Genomic DNA, 16,704 nt, shown 5'->3' on the forward strand with positions numbered 1-16,704 from the left:
AGGTAAAGATTTAGCTTGTTTCATCTTATTGGACAGCAGTTTTTTCTTTCCATTTTTTTAACCTTTTCATGTGTCTCCTGAGCCTCCTGTTTGATGTACAAATTTTCTATTTATCTCTGGTCTCTTTTTCAGGAAATGTTGGAAGTTTCCCAGTTCATTAAATGTCCATCTTTTTGGGGCAGTTAGGTGGCACAGTGGATAGAGCACCAGCCCTGGAGTCAGGAGTGCCTGAGTTCAAATCCAGCATCAGACACTTAATAATTACCTAGCTGTGTGGCCTTGGGCAAGCCACTTACCCCATTGCCTTGCAAAAATCTAAAAAAAAATGTCCATCTTTTCCCCTGGAAGAGAAGGCTCAGCTTTGCTGGATAATGGATTCTTGGCTGCATTCTAAGCTCCCTTGCCCTTCAGAATATCTCCCAGGCCCTTCAATCCCTTAATGTTGATGCAGACAGGTCCTATGTAATTCTTACTGTTACTCCTTGGTATTTAAATTGTTTCTTTTGGATGCTTGTGGATTTTCACTTTTTTCTGATGGTTCTGGAAATTGGCCACAATATTTCTTGGTGTTTTCATTTTAGGATCTCTTTCTGGAGGGGATCGATGTATTCTTCAATAACTATCTTGCCCTCTGATTCTATAATATCAGGGCAGTTTTGCATCACTAAATCCTGTACTGTTAAGTCCAGGCTTTTTTTCTCTTCAATGTTTTCAGGAAGTGCTATAATCTTCAGGTTGTCCCTTCTCGATCAGTTCTCAAGGTCAGTGGTTTTACTGATGTGGTATTTTACATATTCTTCTATTTTTTTGATCTTTTGGTTTTGTTTAACAGAATATTGTTGTCTCATGAAGTCATTAGTTTCCACAGAATCCATTCTTTTTTTTTAGAGAAGAATTTTCTTCATTTACCTTTTGCAACTCCTTTTCCAATTGGTCAATTCTATTTTTGAAAGAGTTTTCCATTTTCCCAATTGAGGATTTGAGAGAATTATTTTCTTTTTGTATTTGTCCAATTGTATTTTCCAATGTTTTGTTTTCTTGTTGTGAGATATTAATTTTCTCTTGCAATGTGTTAATTTTCTCTTGAGTTTCTTTCCACAATTTTTTCAATTGATTTTTAATCTCCTTCCTGATTTTTTTTCAAGGAAGTCTTTCTGGGCTGGAGACCAATTCATATTCTCCTCAGAAGTGCTAGAACTCTCTCTGGGTTAGAATCTGGTTATTCTAAGTATTTCTCCATGGGTCACCCTTTTCACTGTTTTTTTTTTTCATTTTTCTAGGATCCTGTGTTGGGGGTTGGTTGGCGTTTGCTTTTGAAGATCCTAGAGGCTTTGTTCACTTGGCTTAGTAATTCCAAGGGATGGCCAGTAGCAGGTGCTGGTTGCTTTCCCTAGAGTGATTGAAGCCCTCTCCCCATCCTGGAGGGAGGGAGGAGGGGCAGCAGGGTCTGAGTTGACCTTGAACAATAAGCTGGAAGCCAATCTTTCTTTCAGCTGAGTGGGCTCCTTAGTCCACCCTGTGCTTGAGGGGATGGGGTGGGGAGCTGGGAGGCTACCATTTATTCCTGGAAAAATGCTCCAAAAGTATAGAGTTCAGGTCTGGCACTGAGCTGGACAATTTCCAGGCACAGACCTCCTCTCCCCCTGGCCAAAAACTCTGGGCTAAAGTTGATTCTTGACCAGCCTCTCACCAAGGTCTCTGAGGCTAATGCCAGTGCTTTGGATCTCTTGCTATCCCTGTGCTGATCCTTTGGTCTCCTCTCCCGGTTTACCCACAGTCCCCTGAGTTCTCCTAGCTTCTTTTTCTGTTTTTTTTTTTTAGGTTTTTGCAAGGCAAATGGGGTTAAGTGGCTTGCCCAAGGCCACACAGCTAGGTAATTATTAAGTGTCTGAGACTGGATTAGAATCCAGGTATTCCTGACTCCAGGGCTGGTGCTCTATCCACTGTGCCACCTAGCTGCTCCTTTCTGGGTTTTGTTGATCGAGTTTCTGTTAAGAGGTTTCTTTCATGTTATTTTTGAGGAGACACAGGGAGCCCTTAACATAGTACCTGTTTTCTCTCCACCATCTTGACTGGCATACCTCATTTTTTTGCACTTCACTTTAGTGAGTTTTGCAGGTACTGCATTTTTTTTTGGAAATTGAAGATTTGTAGAAATTGCATCAAACAAGTCTATCAGTGTCATTTTCCCAACAGTATGTACTCACAATGTGTCTTTGTGTCTCATTTTGGTAATTCTCACAATATTTCAAACTTTTTCATTATTATTATAATATCTGCCCTGGTAATTTGAGGTTATTATTGCAATTGTTTTCTGGAATCGTGAGCCATGCCCAAACAAGATGACAAACTTAATTAATAATTGTTGTGTGTGTTCTGATTGCTCCACCAACCAGTTCCATTTCCCACCTGCTCCTTAGGTCTTCCTATTACCTGAGCCAAAACAATATTAGAAAAACTTAGTTGATAAAGCAGCAATAGGATTTGAGAATAACTATATTTTGATAGAAATCCTACTGTGAATAAAATGCTATCAAATAGCATCACATGCTTCAGTGATATTTGCTTTATTGTGATGGTCTGGAAGTGAAACTGCAATATTTCTGAGATATGTCTGTGGTTGCTATGAAGATCAAAAAAAAATTACAAATATAAAATTTCTTTAAAAGCACTACATAAATGGAAGTCTTTATAATAATGCTATGGTATTTCACTTACATTTCAATTCTATTGATTTACTTTGTTTAGTATTTTAAAGTCCTTCACAATTTTGCCCCTTTCTACCTTTCCAAACTTTATTCTTCTCTATATGTTCTATAAATCAGTTGTAATGCAGAACCATATCATAAACATTTATTAAGCTGAAGTGGAGTTTGATAAGTGCTGGGGATTCAAATAAGAAAGGGAAAAGGAGACTTCCTGGGTAGAGCCAAGAGAGCTTTTCCCTATCAAAGATAAATAAAACCTCTATACTGACATTCAAGCAGCAGACCCTACCGAGAAAAAGAGAAGATTCAAAGAAGTATTCAATAGTAGACATTGAGGAGGATCTTCAATGAAGGTCTGTTTCTTAGGGGAAATGGGTAAGTTTCACTTCACTTCACTCAGGAGGAGTGAGAAAAGAAAAGCCAGCAGGAAGTTTTTTTAGCCACAGTGCAATCCAGGTCCCAGCAACTTGACAACAGCAGAGGTTCTGGCAGCTAGATAGTGAGCCATCAGAGAACATCCCCAATCCAAACAAAGTCTGAACCCTGAGAACACTAGGGCAAAAAATGACTGGGTCAGGAACAAACCACTGCTAAGTCAGAACCTGGACATAAAGGAGGAAACAAACCTCTGCAAAGACAAGGCATGGACTGCATAGGCAACATCTTGTTCAATGGCAAACCAGAGATCAGACCCCAGCCCCAGCAAAAAAAAACCCCCAACAAAACTTGACTCTATATTCCCTAGGAGCAAAGCTAAAACAACAAAGACAAGCAAAAAAAAAAAGCTAAAAGAGTGCTCACTATAGAAAACTACTTTACAGACAAAGATGATAACAATGTCATGTCTGAAGAAGAAATCAGTGAAAAATCACAGGGGAAGTCTGAAAAGAGTCTAAAAATTGGACTCAAAACCAAAAGCTCATCAAAGAGCTTAAAAATTATTTAAAAAAACAAAGAAGAGCAGAAGAAGAAAAATGGAAAAAAGAAATGAGAGTCATGTAGGAAAATTATGAAAAATTGGCCAGAGAATTCAACACTTTTAAAAAAGGAAACACAGAAGGTAACTGAAGAACATAAAACCCTAAAAATTAGAATTGAACAAATAGAAATCAATGACCACAAGATTCCATCAAACAAAAAAAAAAGGCTGAAAAAATTGAAAAAAATGTAAAGTACCTTTAAGGGAAAACAAATACCCTGGAAAATAGATCCAGAAGAGACAATCTATAAATCATTGGACCACTAGAAAGCCTGGATTAAAAAAAGAACTTGTAAAACATCATTGCAGGAAATTATAAGGGAAAACTGTCCAAATCTGCTAGAACAAGAAAACAATATAACCATTTGAATCTACAGAACCCCTCTAGAAAAAGACCCCAGAATAAAAACTCCAAGGGCTGTTATAGCCAATAAAGGAGAGGATATTGCAAGCAGCAAAAAGAAAAACATTAAAATGCAAATGAAACACAATCAGACTCACAAGGACCTATCAACCTTAACACTGAAGGATCAGAAGACCTGGAATACCATATATCAGAGAGCAAAGGACCTGGGATTACAACCCAGAATGTACTACCCTGAAAAATGCAGCATATTTTTTCAGGGGGAAAAAGGATGTTCAACAAAATAGAGGACTTCCAGAATTTCCTGACACAAAGACCAGAACTGAAGAGAAAATTCAATTACCAAATACATGACTCAAGAGTTGAAAAGGGGAGGGAAAAAACAAAACAAAACAAAACAAAACAAATGTTGGTCAAGATCATCAAATTGTATACAACCCTAAAAGTGAAGATATAACACTTTTAATTCTTTAGAACTTTTCTTCTCTTATGATAATTAAAGGTGGAATATAATTGAAGAGAGGACTTAAAGGATATGGGTATAGTTAGTTCTTTTCTTTTCATTGAAAAGGGTGTTAACTTTAAACTTAAATGTCTCTTTATCCTTTGATCCACTTTAACTCTGCTGTACTTACCTAGTTTAGGACTTTCTCTGATGAAGACATCATAATCTGGGTTGCCCTGAGTCATTGTCTCCCATAATTTACAATTATTTGTAAAGTTCTCAGGTGAGACCTTCAGAGCCTTCCAGTACTTAGAGATCTTTAAGATTCTTGTATTTAATTAGATCAGGATTTGATTTATTCAGTGCTTCACTTAACAAGGGGTTAAGTACCCTAGGTGGGGAGGGGGAGGTTAAAGTGTGAGAGAAAATAGACCTGGGGGAGGGGTACAAATAGTTCAAGAAATGATTTGGCATTGGATGATATTTGGCTCATGAGGAGGATTGTGTGTCCTAGGAGGATACTTGAACAGTGAGTAAGGTAAAAAAAATGATTATAATTATAATTTGATGTAATTTGAGACAATGCTGCTTATCAAGCAATCAAGCAATCTATTTGTGATGATGTTTTGATAACAATATGAATTTATCATGCAATCAAATAATCAAATCCTGATCGATGATACTTGATTTTTTTTTTAGGTTTTTGCAAGGCAAATGGGGTTAAGTGGCTTGCCCAAGGCCACACAGCTAGGTGATTATTAAGTGTCTGAGACCAGATTTGAACCCAGTTACTCCTGACTCCAAGGCTGGTGCTTTATCCACTATGCCACCTAGCCTCCCGATGATACTTGATTAATAGTACTTGAGACATAAATAACGCCAGGTGAAGAGGCACAAAGATTTATAATTTTAGAGGGAAAGAAGAGAGTATAAACTCTGAGTAAATTCTTTTCAAGAGATTTGAGAGGAAATAAGATACATTCTTACTTGAGTATTAAAATCTATTCTAATCTACAGTGAGGGGGGGTGATGGAGAAAGGAAAAGATAAAGGAAGAAGGGACTGATAAAAGGGAAGGACAGAGTATAAGTGAAAAATAAAAAAATAAAAAAATAAAAATAAATTATAAAAGAAAAGTTAAAGCAGAAAGGGAGTAAAATTTTGGTGAGGAGGAATAAGAGGAAAGGTAAGACAAAAGTATAAATGTAGAAAGTGTGGAGGGAAATACAGAATTAGTAATCTTAACTATAAATATGAATGAGATAAACTGTCCCATAAAATGGAAGGAGATAGCAGAATGGATTAAAAACCAGAATCCTACAATATGTTGTTTACAAGAAACACATTTGAAGCAGAGAGAGATATAAATAAATGTAAAAAGGTGGAGCAAAATATATTATGCCTCAGTTGAAGTAAAAAAAAATCAGGTATAGTGATTCTGATCTCAGATAAAGTAAAAGCAAAAATTGCCCTCCTTAAAAGGGATAAGGAAGGAATCTATATCTTCTTTTTTTTAAGGGCTTTTTTTTGCAAGGCAAATGGAGTTAAGTGGATTGCCCAAGGCCACATAGCTAGGTAATTTGCCCAAGGCCACATAGCTAGGTAATTATCAAGTGTCTGAGACCGGATTTGAACCCAGGTACTCCTGACTCCAGAGCCAGTGCTTTATCCACTGTGCCACCTCGCCACCCAGAATCTGTATCTTCTTAAAAGGCACCATTAGCAGTGAAGCTATATAATTACCAAACATGTATGCATCTAGTGGTATAGCATTCAAATTCCTAGAGGAAAAGCTGAGTGAATTACAAGGTGCAAAGTTTTAATAATGGGGGACCTCAACCTTCCTCTCTCAGAATTAGATAAATCTAACCACAAAATAAATAAGAAGGAAGTTAAGATGGTGGATGAAAACTTAGAAAACTTAAAAATGATAGACTTCTAGTGAAAAATTAATGGGGATAGAAAAGACTATACCTTTTTATCGGCAGTACATGGCACCTATTCCAAAATTGACCATGTATTAGACCACAAAAACCTAATAATCAAATGCAGAAAGGCAGAAATAATAAATACACACTTCTCAGACCATGATACAATAAAAATTACATGTAATAAAGGGTCAGGGAAATATAAACAAAAAACTAATTGTAAACTAAATAACTCAATCTTAAATAATGAGTGGATCAAACAATAAATAATAGAAATAATCAATAATTATATCCAAGAAAATGATCCTAATGAGATATCATAATAAAATTTATTGGATGCAGCCAAGGCAGTTTTGAGGGGAAATTTTTATATCTCTAAATGCCTATGTGAATAAAATAGAAAAAAAGAGGGTTTAAAACTAAAAAACCACTAGAAAAATAACAAATGAAAGATCCTCAATTAAATGTCAAATTAGAAATTCTGTAAATCAAGGGAGAGATTAATAAAATTGAAAGCAAGAAAGCCATTGATCTCATAATTAAAATTAAGAGTTGGTTTTATGAAAAAGCTAATAAAATAGACAAACGTTTTGGTTAATCTGATTTCAAAAAATAAAAGGTAAACAAATTACCAGTATCAAAAAAATGGGGGTGAACTAACCACCAATGAGGAAGAAATTAAATAGATAATTTGGAACTACTTTACCAAACTATATGCCAATGAATTTGATAACCTGAATGAAATGGATGAATATTTACAAAAGTACAAACTACCCAGATTAACAGAAGAGGAAATAAAATGACCCTTAAATGACCCATTTCACAAAAAAGAAATTGAAGAAATGATCAATAAACTCCCTAAGAAAAAATCTCCAAGTCCAGATGGATTTACAAATGAATTCTACCAAATACTTAAGAAACAATTAATTCTATTTTTAAAAAATAGGAGAACAAAGAACTCTGCCAAATTCCTTTCATGATACCAACATGATACTGATACCTAAACCAGGAAGACCCAAAACAGACAAAGAAAATTATAGACCAATCTCCCTAATGAATATCAAGGCAAAAAAAATCTTAAATAAAATTTTAGCAATGAAACTACAGCAGGTTACTAGGATGTTGCCCCATGATCAGGTAGGATTTATACCAGGTAGGCAAGGATGGTTCAATATTAGGAAAACACTGAACATAATTGAACATATCAATAGCAAAACCAACAGAAATCATAATTCTCTCAATAGATGCTGAAAAAAGCTTTTGATAAAATACAACATCCATTCCTATTATTAAAAAACACACTAGAAAGTTGAGGAATAGATGAAGCTTTCCTTAAAATAATAAATAGTATAGGGGTGGCTAGGTGGCGCAGTGGATAGAGCACTGGTCCTGGAGTCAGGAGTACCTGAGTTCAAATCCGGACTCAGACATTTAATAATTACCTAGTTGTGTGACCTTGAGCAAGCCACCTAACTCCATTTGCCTTGCAAAAAGCTAATAAATAAATAAATAAATGAACAAATAGTATCTCTCTAAAACCAACAACAAATATTATATGTAATGGGGATAAACTCAGAGAATTTCCAATAAAATCATGGGTGAAACCAGGATGTTCATTATCACCATTACTCTTTAGTATAGTATTAGAAATGCTAGTTATAACAATTAGAGAAGAAAAAGAAATTGAAAAAATCAGAATTGTCAATGAGGAAGCAAAGCTTTTGCTCTTTGCAAAAAATATGATGGTATACTTAGAAACCTGAGAAAATCATCTAAAAAACTCCTTGAGGGGCAGTTAGGTGGCACAATGAATAGAGTACTGGTCCTGGAGTCAGGAGGACCTGAGTTCAAATCTGTCCTCAGACACTTAATAATTACCTAGCCGTGTGATCTTGGGCAAGTCACTTAACCCTATTGCCTTGTGGGGGGAAAAAACCCTAAAAAAAAAGCCCTCCTTGAAACAATCAACAAATTCAGAAAGTTTCAGGATATAAAATAAACCCACATAAATCATTAGCATTTCAATATATAAACAACAAAGCCCAAGAGCAAGAGATAGAAAGGGAAATTCTATTTAAAGTAACTATAGACAACATTAAATACTTGGGAATTTCACCTCCCAAGACAAACCCAGAAACTGTATGAACACAATTATAAAGCACTTCTCACTCAGATAAATTCAGATCCAAATAATTGGAGAAATGTCAATTGATCATGGTTAGATTGAGCTAATATAATAAAAATTATAATTCTGCCCAAATTAAATGACCTATTCAGGGCCATACCAATCAAACTACCAAATAACTATTTTACCAAGCTAGAAAAAAATAGTAACAAAATTCATTTGGAACAACAAAAAGGTTAAAAATAGCAAGGGAACTGATGAAAAAAAAAATTAAAGGAAGGTGGCCTAGCCCTACCAGATCTTAAACTATATTATAAAACAGTAGTCATCAAAACTTACTGGTACTGGTTAAGAAATAGAGAAATGGATCAGTGGATTAGGATAGGTTCAAAAGAAACTACAATAAATGACTACTGCCAGCTAAGGTTTGACAAACCCCAAAACATCAACTTCTGGGATAAGAACTCACTATTTTACAAAAATTGCTGGAAAAACTGGAAAATAGTATGACAAAAACTAGGCATAGACCCACATCTTGCACCCTCTACCAAAATAAGGTCAAAATGGGTACAGGATTTAGACATAAAGGGCAACACCATAAATAAATAGATCAAGAAATACTTTATCTATGAGGTCTATGGAAAGGGGACAAATTTATGACCAAATATGAATTAGAGTATGTTATAAACTGCAAAATGAATGATTCTGACTATATTAAATTAAAAAAATTTGTGCTAATAAAATCAATGCTGCCAAAATTAAAAGGAATGTAGAAAACTGGGAAACAATCTTCACAATAAGGTGTGCTGATAAAGGTCTCATTTCTAAAATATATAGAGAATTGCATCAAATTTATAAGGTTACAAGTCATTCCTCAATTGATAAATGGTCAAAGGATATGAATAGACAGTTCTTTGGTTTTTTTTTTTTTTAGATTTTTCAAGACAATGGGGTTAAATGGCTTGCCCAAGGCCACATGGCTAGGTAATTATTAAGTGTCTGAAGCTGAATTTGAACTCAGGTACTCCTGACTCCAAGGCCAGTGCTTTATCCACTGCTCCACCTAGTCGTCCTGAATACACAGTTTTGAAATGAAGACATTAAAGCTATATATAATCATATGGGAAAAGATGCTCCAAATCATTATTGATTAGAGAAATGCAAATTAAAACAACAATGAGGTAGCACCTCACACCTATTAGATTAGTTAAAATGAGAAAAAGCAACAAGGATCAATGTTGTAGAGGTTGTGGGAAGACAGGGACATTGATGCATTACTGGTGGAGTTGTGAATGAATACAACCTTTCTGGAGAGCAATACAGAACTATGCCCTAAGAGCAATAAAAATGTTCATTTCCTTTGATCTAGCAATTCCAATTCTAGGCCTACATCCAGAAGAAATCATTAAAATGGGAAAAGTCCCACATGTTCCAAAATATTCATAGTAGTTCTTTTTATAGTGGTAAAGAATTGGAAATTGAGGGAATGCCCATTAATTGGGGAATGACTAAACATGTTTTGGTACATGAATACTGTGAAATATATATTTTTAAGGTTTTTGCAAGGCAAATGGGGTTAAGTGGCTTGCCCAAGGCCACACAGCTAGGTAATTATCAAGTGTCTGAGACTGGATTAGAACCCAGGTACTCCTGATTCCAGGGCCAGTGCTTTATCCACTGCACCATATAGCCGCCCCAATACTATTGAAAATTATTGTTCTATAAGAAACCATAAATGATCAGACTCTAGAGAAGCATGGAATGAGTCACAGAATCTGATACTGAGTGAAGGGAGCAGAACCAAGAGAACATTGTACACATTAACAACAACATTGTACACATTAACAACAACATTGTGCAATGATCAGCCTTTATGGAAGCAGTTCAGAGAGCTAAGACAACTGTTTTAGACAGGCTATGGACAATATTATGGCCATCCAGAGGAAGAAAAACAAAATAAAACAAAAACAAAAAAACCCAAACCTTCAAAATCTGATAAACACTTAATAAAATCTATCTCTTTTCCTTAATCCTAATTTCCAAAAAATGAATCATCTGTAAACATGTTTATCAAAAATATGTATGTACAATGTTAACCTGACTGTTTGCTGCTGAGTGGTGGGGGCTGGGGAAGGGAGTATGGAATGAAATTTTGTAACTTAAAAACATCCATATGCATATGGATGAATGTTAAAAAATAAAATAGATGAATTTTGGGGGGGGGGGGAAAGAAAGAGAAAGGCAGTCTGCTCTCAAGAAGCTTACAATCTAATGGTGGGAGGAGATATCACACAAAAGAAAGTTGAAAATTGAGAATGTGGGGAATGCCAGATGATATATGGAGCAGGAGGGTATGACAATGATGGTGGAAGCAAAACCAAACAGAACAGTTCATGGAAAAGTAAGAAATGAACTCATCCTTAGGGAGGTGCATCATGATGATGGTTATGGTGGAGTCAAAAACAAGCATAATGGCTGATAGCAAACAATATCTTACTTCCTTTTTTTCCCCCCACATTAACACTCCATATGTTTGCACTAGCATTCTTCCATTCCTAGAATATTTTCTTTCCTCATCTCTGCCTTCTGGCTCTTTTCAAGACCCAACTCAAATTCCTGTTCCTGCAATTTTGTATGAATCTAGGTATCTGTTTACTGTCTCCTTCATTAATATGTGAACTCATCAAAAGAAAGGATAGTTTCTCCTTTTATTTGTATCCTCAACATTTAACACTAGAAATATAGTAAATATATCATCCAAAATGGTATTTTAGAAGAGGATCGCAATATTCAGATGTGTGTGAAACACTGAACTTTGTCTAACAGGAATAAAGAGGATCAATATACCATCATTCAAGAATAAGCTATCCTGGACTATTGACTGGACAAATAGGGGTTTTCAGTGCTGGATATAGTCAGTGGACAGACTAAGATTTTGATGTTAGAGAATAAAAAAGGAGAAGATAATGTTTGTCTAACCAAAAGGAATCCATTAGTTTGAGTATTTTCCCAAGAAATTGCTGAATTCATACTATTTTTTACCATTTTATAGAAAATATGGTTGGTGACATGAAGTCTTTGGAGGCTTGGTTAATTGCTCCTGTATTGGCTTTTGCAGATGCAAGCAATACACACTGGTGCCAGTCTGGGAACTATATTATACAAATAGAGAAGTGGTTGCCAGAAAACAATTGTATTTGTCAATAGAGGTTGACAATGGGATTCATTCCAAAAATAGGAATTATTTACTTTAAAATGAACTATTGCTAAAAAAAGTTTGGAAACTATGTCTACAGAATTAAATTCCAATAAATGTAGACAATTCTGGAATAAGAACTCACTACTTAACAAAAATTGTTGGGACTGGAAAATAATATGGCAAAAACTAGGCATAGACATACCTTGACCAGAACTAGGTTGGATGTTTTTGCCCAGAGTAGTAGTGTTAATGAACTACAAGTTTAGTGTAACTAGGGAAGAATAATGTATATGGAGAATCACAGAATTTGAGCAGTGGAAGGAAGCTGAACATTTGTCAGTCTAAGCTATTCCCCCCCTCACTGGAATTCTCACTTTAGTGTGCTTTGCAAGTAGTCATTCAAACTCTGCTTTGAAGATCTTCAACAAAGGGTTGAACTTTCCCATAGGGCCTATTCATATAGGAGAAAAGGCATATGTGATATTAAGAGAGATGGACCACTGGAAAATCTAAGAATCAATGAACCTAAAATCACTGAAAATACATGTTATGGCATATTTCCAGGTGTGGGCTAGTAAATTTTTACAAACTGGTTCTCTGAGAACATTATACACTTTTGGGTTTAATCTGCATTATTTACATTTTTTTACATCACTTTAAGTCTAGACAATCAATAAAACTACAAATCAAGTCCTAGAAGATAGTTTGCAAGTGCTAGTATAGGAGCAACATTTTAAATGACATGATACATGTCAAGAAAAATGGATAGGATTTACAGTACCTCAAACTTAACCCCATAGATAGTTATATTGAGTTCAAAAATTGTAGATGTTCAAGGCAATACTGAACCACACATTAAATGACCCAACACAAAGTAGAAGAAGGTCATTGGGGTTGATCAAAGTCATTATTTGAAAATAACCCATAATTATTTTATTTTTATATTGATTTTAAACACTTGGTCAGAAATAGATTTCTGGAGCTGAATCAAATTGATTCCACTGATCCAAAAATGGCAGAAAGTGTATTTGAAATGTGTGCAACTTGTGCTCAGGATTTTCAAAGGAAAGTTACCTTGCTTATCTGGAGAACATAATCACCAACAAGTCATCAGAGGTGGTGTACATAGACTTATTTTTTTGAAGAAAAGAAAATGTAACCAATATCCTAGTGGACCATTTCATTTGCCAACACAGACCTACTCATGCAAGCACCATATACCTTCCAGAGTTGTCAATATGTTATGGGAGTAGTCATCTATATATGATATTTCTGCTAAGATCTGATCTGATCAAGATTGAAATGAGGCAGAAATGCTATATTGTATTGCAGTCTTTTGATTGTTCAAAGAGGTCCTGGCTTTGGTTGGAATCAAGAATTCTAGAATATACCTTATTATCTTAAAGGGGACGGACGGTGAAAATACTTTAATTACCTACTAGAGAACATATGGAGACTTTGAGATTCACTTACATGTGACATATCTATATAATGTTCTTGTATATAATGTTATTCTAAACAATGTCAGGTTTTATTCTAAATCTACTTTGTGGGTAGAGGCACGTTTGTCTATTGAGCTGACTTAGAGGCTCTGATATTTAAAGAGATTTGGAATTCACTGCAGCATATCATTTGACTAAGAGATCAGGTGAGGAAGGCGTTATCCTAAACCAAGGACTTCCCAGCCCTAAAAGGAAAGGGAAATGGTACAATGGTCAGTTGTATGTGAAGGACTTCAGCTGGGAAATGGTACTGCTCTGGAATTTTGGTGTTCAGGGAAAGTACAAAGTAGTGGACCATTAAAGAATTGTGTCATATTAAATAGTACAGAACTTGAGAAAGATTGGACCCCACAAAGAAGATAGATTGCAACCTGCAGCCCAGAAAGGAATTAGTTATGCTCTCTGGAAACCAACAGGGGAGGAGGGAAGACTCAAGTTCCAAGCAGGATCTGTTCACTTGGTATAACTGAAAAATAGGTGTCCAACTAGGTCTGAAATGACAGGAACCATGATAAAGATGAGGATGAAGATGAAAGAACACATTGGTAACCTCTTGAAGCTGAGGGAACTTTAGCTTGACTGTTCCTGATGTTATAAGAGAGGGTTAAATTCATTATATATCACATTCCTACTTATTAGTTTGGATGTGGCATTTGTAAGGGAACTGAAACTGCCTATATAATTTGAAAGATTAAGGGGTTGGAGCCAGGGACTCTCACCCAGACTCATTCAGGATTGAGATCAAAGGACAGTAAGTCTGAGGACACCAAGGGTACAGAGCTAACTGGAGCAGGTCACCATGACATATGATGAATAAGTTACATTTCACCAGCTACCCACTAGTGGTATGTAGATATTATATTCTATCCATAACCCCAAGATATTATATATGGTAAGCTCTCCAATTACAAGGTCACTTTTTCAAGATCAGGCACTCATCACCTCTTGCCCGAACTATTACAATAGCCTTCTAATTGACTATTCTGCTTCAGGGTTCTCCTGAATCTAGAAAATCTTTCACTCAGTTGCTAAAGGGACTTTTTAAAATAGATTTTTGCAAGGCAAACGGGGTTAAGTGGCTTGCCCAAGGCCACACAGCTAGGTATAAAGGGACTTTTCTAAAGCCTTGATTGGATCATGTCTTGCCCAACCCCAAACATGCAACAAAAACTCTACTTTCTCTTCCCAGTTTCTTCTAAATTCTCTGCAATTTGACCTCTGGTTTCATCATTCAATTGAAACTGCTATTTGGAAAAAATTCAAAGATAATCTTTATGCCCTGGAACCTTTCTGCCTTTCCAGTCTTATTATACTTTACTATTTCCTTCAAGCGCAGTAGGATCCAGTTAATCCTTCTACTTAAGCTCCATCTGTTTCCCTGTGAACCTTGGTACTGGCTATTCCCCCAGGTCTAGAATGCTTTCCTTCTTCACCTCTTCCTTTGAGTCTCCAGGCTTCTTTCAAACAGCTCAAATCTCACATTTAGCAGTATTCCTCTCCCAGTTCCTCCCGGACAGTTGAGAGTGTTTCCCCACATATTATCTGTATCTATAATCTCTGTTTTTCTAGCCATACCTATATATTTACCTTTATTCTCAAGGGGAAAGCCATCATGAAAATAACTAGGTCCATCGTATGACTGAAGTTATAGTTATGTACAGCGCTCTGGCTCTACTCCATGAACACAGAGCTATAGATCTGTTTATGGCTACGGGTAGATAAAGATATGGTGATCTATCCATACGGCTGTAGAGAGATTTAGATCTAGATAGTATATTACTTATTTCCTTGTTTGTGTTCCACTTAAGAGTCTAAGCCCCTAGAAAGTAGGGATTATTTCTTGTTTGTTGTCCCAGGCCTAACCAAAGTCCTGATGGGCACCGACTAAATGGTGGGAGCCAAATGAAGGGATCCAGGCAGACCTTTCCATGTCAGATCTCCTTACACTGTCCACCTAAGGGCATCCATATTTACGTGACAAAACACCAGAAGGTTATTGTGCGTGATTGGCGTCTTGGTCCAAGACACACGGACCATGAATCGATCGAGAGAGACATTATGAATACATAACCGACGGTGTCTGAGACAGAAGCTGTCGTTCCGTGCCCCCCACAGCGCTGCTCTGGGAGGCGGGACAGACTTTGGGGAGTAGGGTGGCCGGTCTTCCTTGGCCGCAGCCCGCTTAGCCGGAGGCCTGCCGGGGCCCCGCTCTGGCTCCGTTTCTTTAGGAGCTGAGGCCCCCAGGAGGTCTCTCGTCTCTCTGCCCGCGTACCTGGCCGCGCCCGGACGGGCTGGGCTGGGCTACGCCGCCTCCCGTGTCACGCTACGGGGTGGGAGGGAGAACCGGGCTAGTGACTCCCTGGGCTGGGTTTTCTCCTCCCCTTATTCTTGGTTTTATTTTTTTTTATTTTGTTTTTCCCCCGCGGGTCCTGTGTGAGGGCGGCAGGGGCCGCTGTGAGGAGGCCGGCAGAGCAACTCCCTTAAATCCAGGGCCGCGCGCTCCGCTGCTCTCCCTCGGCTCTGCCCCGCTTCCCGAGCCCAGCGCTCCGCACGGCCTCCCCGCTCCGCTGCGCCCCGCCAGCCCGTGAGTGCTCCCTTTCCTGGGGTGGGAAACCAACTTTCTCCGGCTGCGGGATCTCCCCCCGAGGTGCGGGACCTGAGCGGGGGGTCGGGACAGAAGGGGAACAGAGTCACCTGGCGGACCCAGGTGCCCCGAGCGTGGGATGCCCGGGTTCCGGGGTGAATGGGAAAGGGGCTCGCGTACGGGGTGGGGGAGACCCGAGGGCGGCTCCGCTGAAGCCCGAGAGGAACCCGAGGTGCTACTGCGTCGCAGGGGGTGGGGTGGGGGGCAGAGGGGTCCGGGGTGGGGGGCCCCGAGGCGGAACGCGGCGCGCGCCTGCTTCCTCCCCGCTCCCTCCTCTCGCGCCCGTCCCGAAGGAATCTATGGACAGGTCGATGTGGCAGCCCCCCTGCGGCAACGGGGAGCCCGGGAGGGAAGTTCGGTGGGCTGCGGCGGGGCGGGTCTCGCGCTCTCGGGAGTGCCCCCGCGCGGCGCCGGCCCCAGGCTTCCAAGCGCGCGGGGCCCGGGCGAGGCGAGGCGCCCGGCCAGCCTTGCCCTTGTCCTTGCCCTTCACAGGTCGCCGCGCTCTGGCCGCTGCCGTGACCGACACTCTCTCTCGGCCTCCCTTTTGCCCCCAAGATCGTCAGGACGCCCCGGCTTCCCTTCCCTTTCCCGGTCCCTTTGTGCTCCGGCGGCCCGGAATCTACTTTGGGCGGAGTACTTGGCACCGGGCAGTTTCTTTGGCTCCCCGAACTGCATCCTGCCTAGAGGAGGAGGAGGATGTTGAGCTTTTACTTGTAAAACTGGTCATGCCAGAGATGGGAGATGGGAAAAGAGTTGTTGCTCCCCCCCCCCCAAATTCTTGGATAAGGCAAAGTGCCCGTTTTGTTAAATA

At 38.6% G+C, this 16,704-nt stretch overlaps 1 protein-coding gene across 2 annotated transcripts in view; it reads left to right on the forward strand.

The window, feature by feature from the left end:
* Positions 1-15,764: 15,764 nt before the first annotated feature.
* Positions 15,765-16,704, forward strand: part of ELOVL7 (ELOVL fatty acid elongase 7) — a 108,563-nt gene continuing 107,623 nt past the window's right edge. The window contains exon 1 of one of the 2 annotated variants that reach the window (XM_074199975.1): positions 15,765-15,833. The gene's annotated coding sequence lies outside the window, so the exon portion shown is untranslated. Of the gene's footprint in view, positions 15,897-16,704 lie in introns of both variants that reach the window. The other variant, XM_074199974.1, reaches the window with a different exon arrangement.

The sequence above is a fragment of the Macrotis lagotis genome, chromosome X (assembly GCF_037893015.1).
Source record: "Macrotis lagotis isolate mMagLag1 chromosome X, bilby.v1.9.chrom.fasta, whole genome shotgun sequence".
Lineage (NCBI taxonomy): Eukaryota > Metazoa > Chordata > Mammalia > Peramelemorphia > Peramelidae > Macrotis > Macrotis lagotis.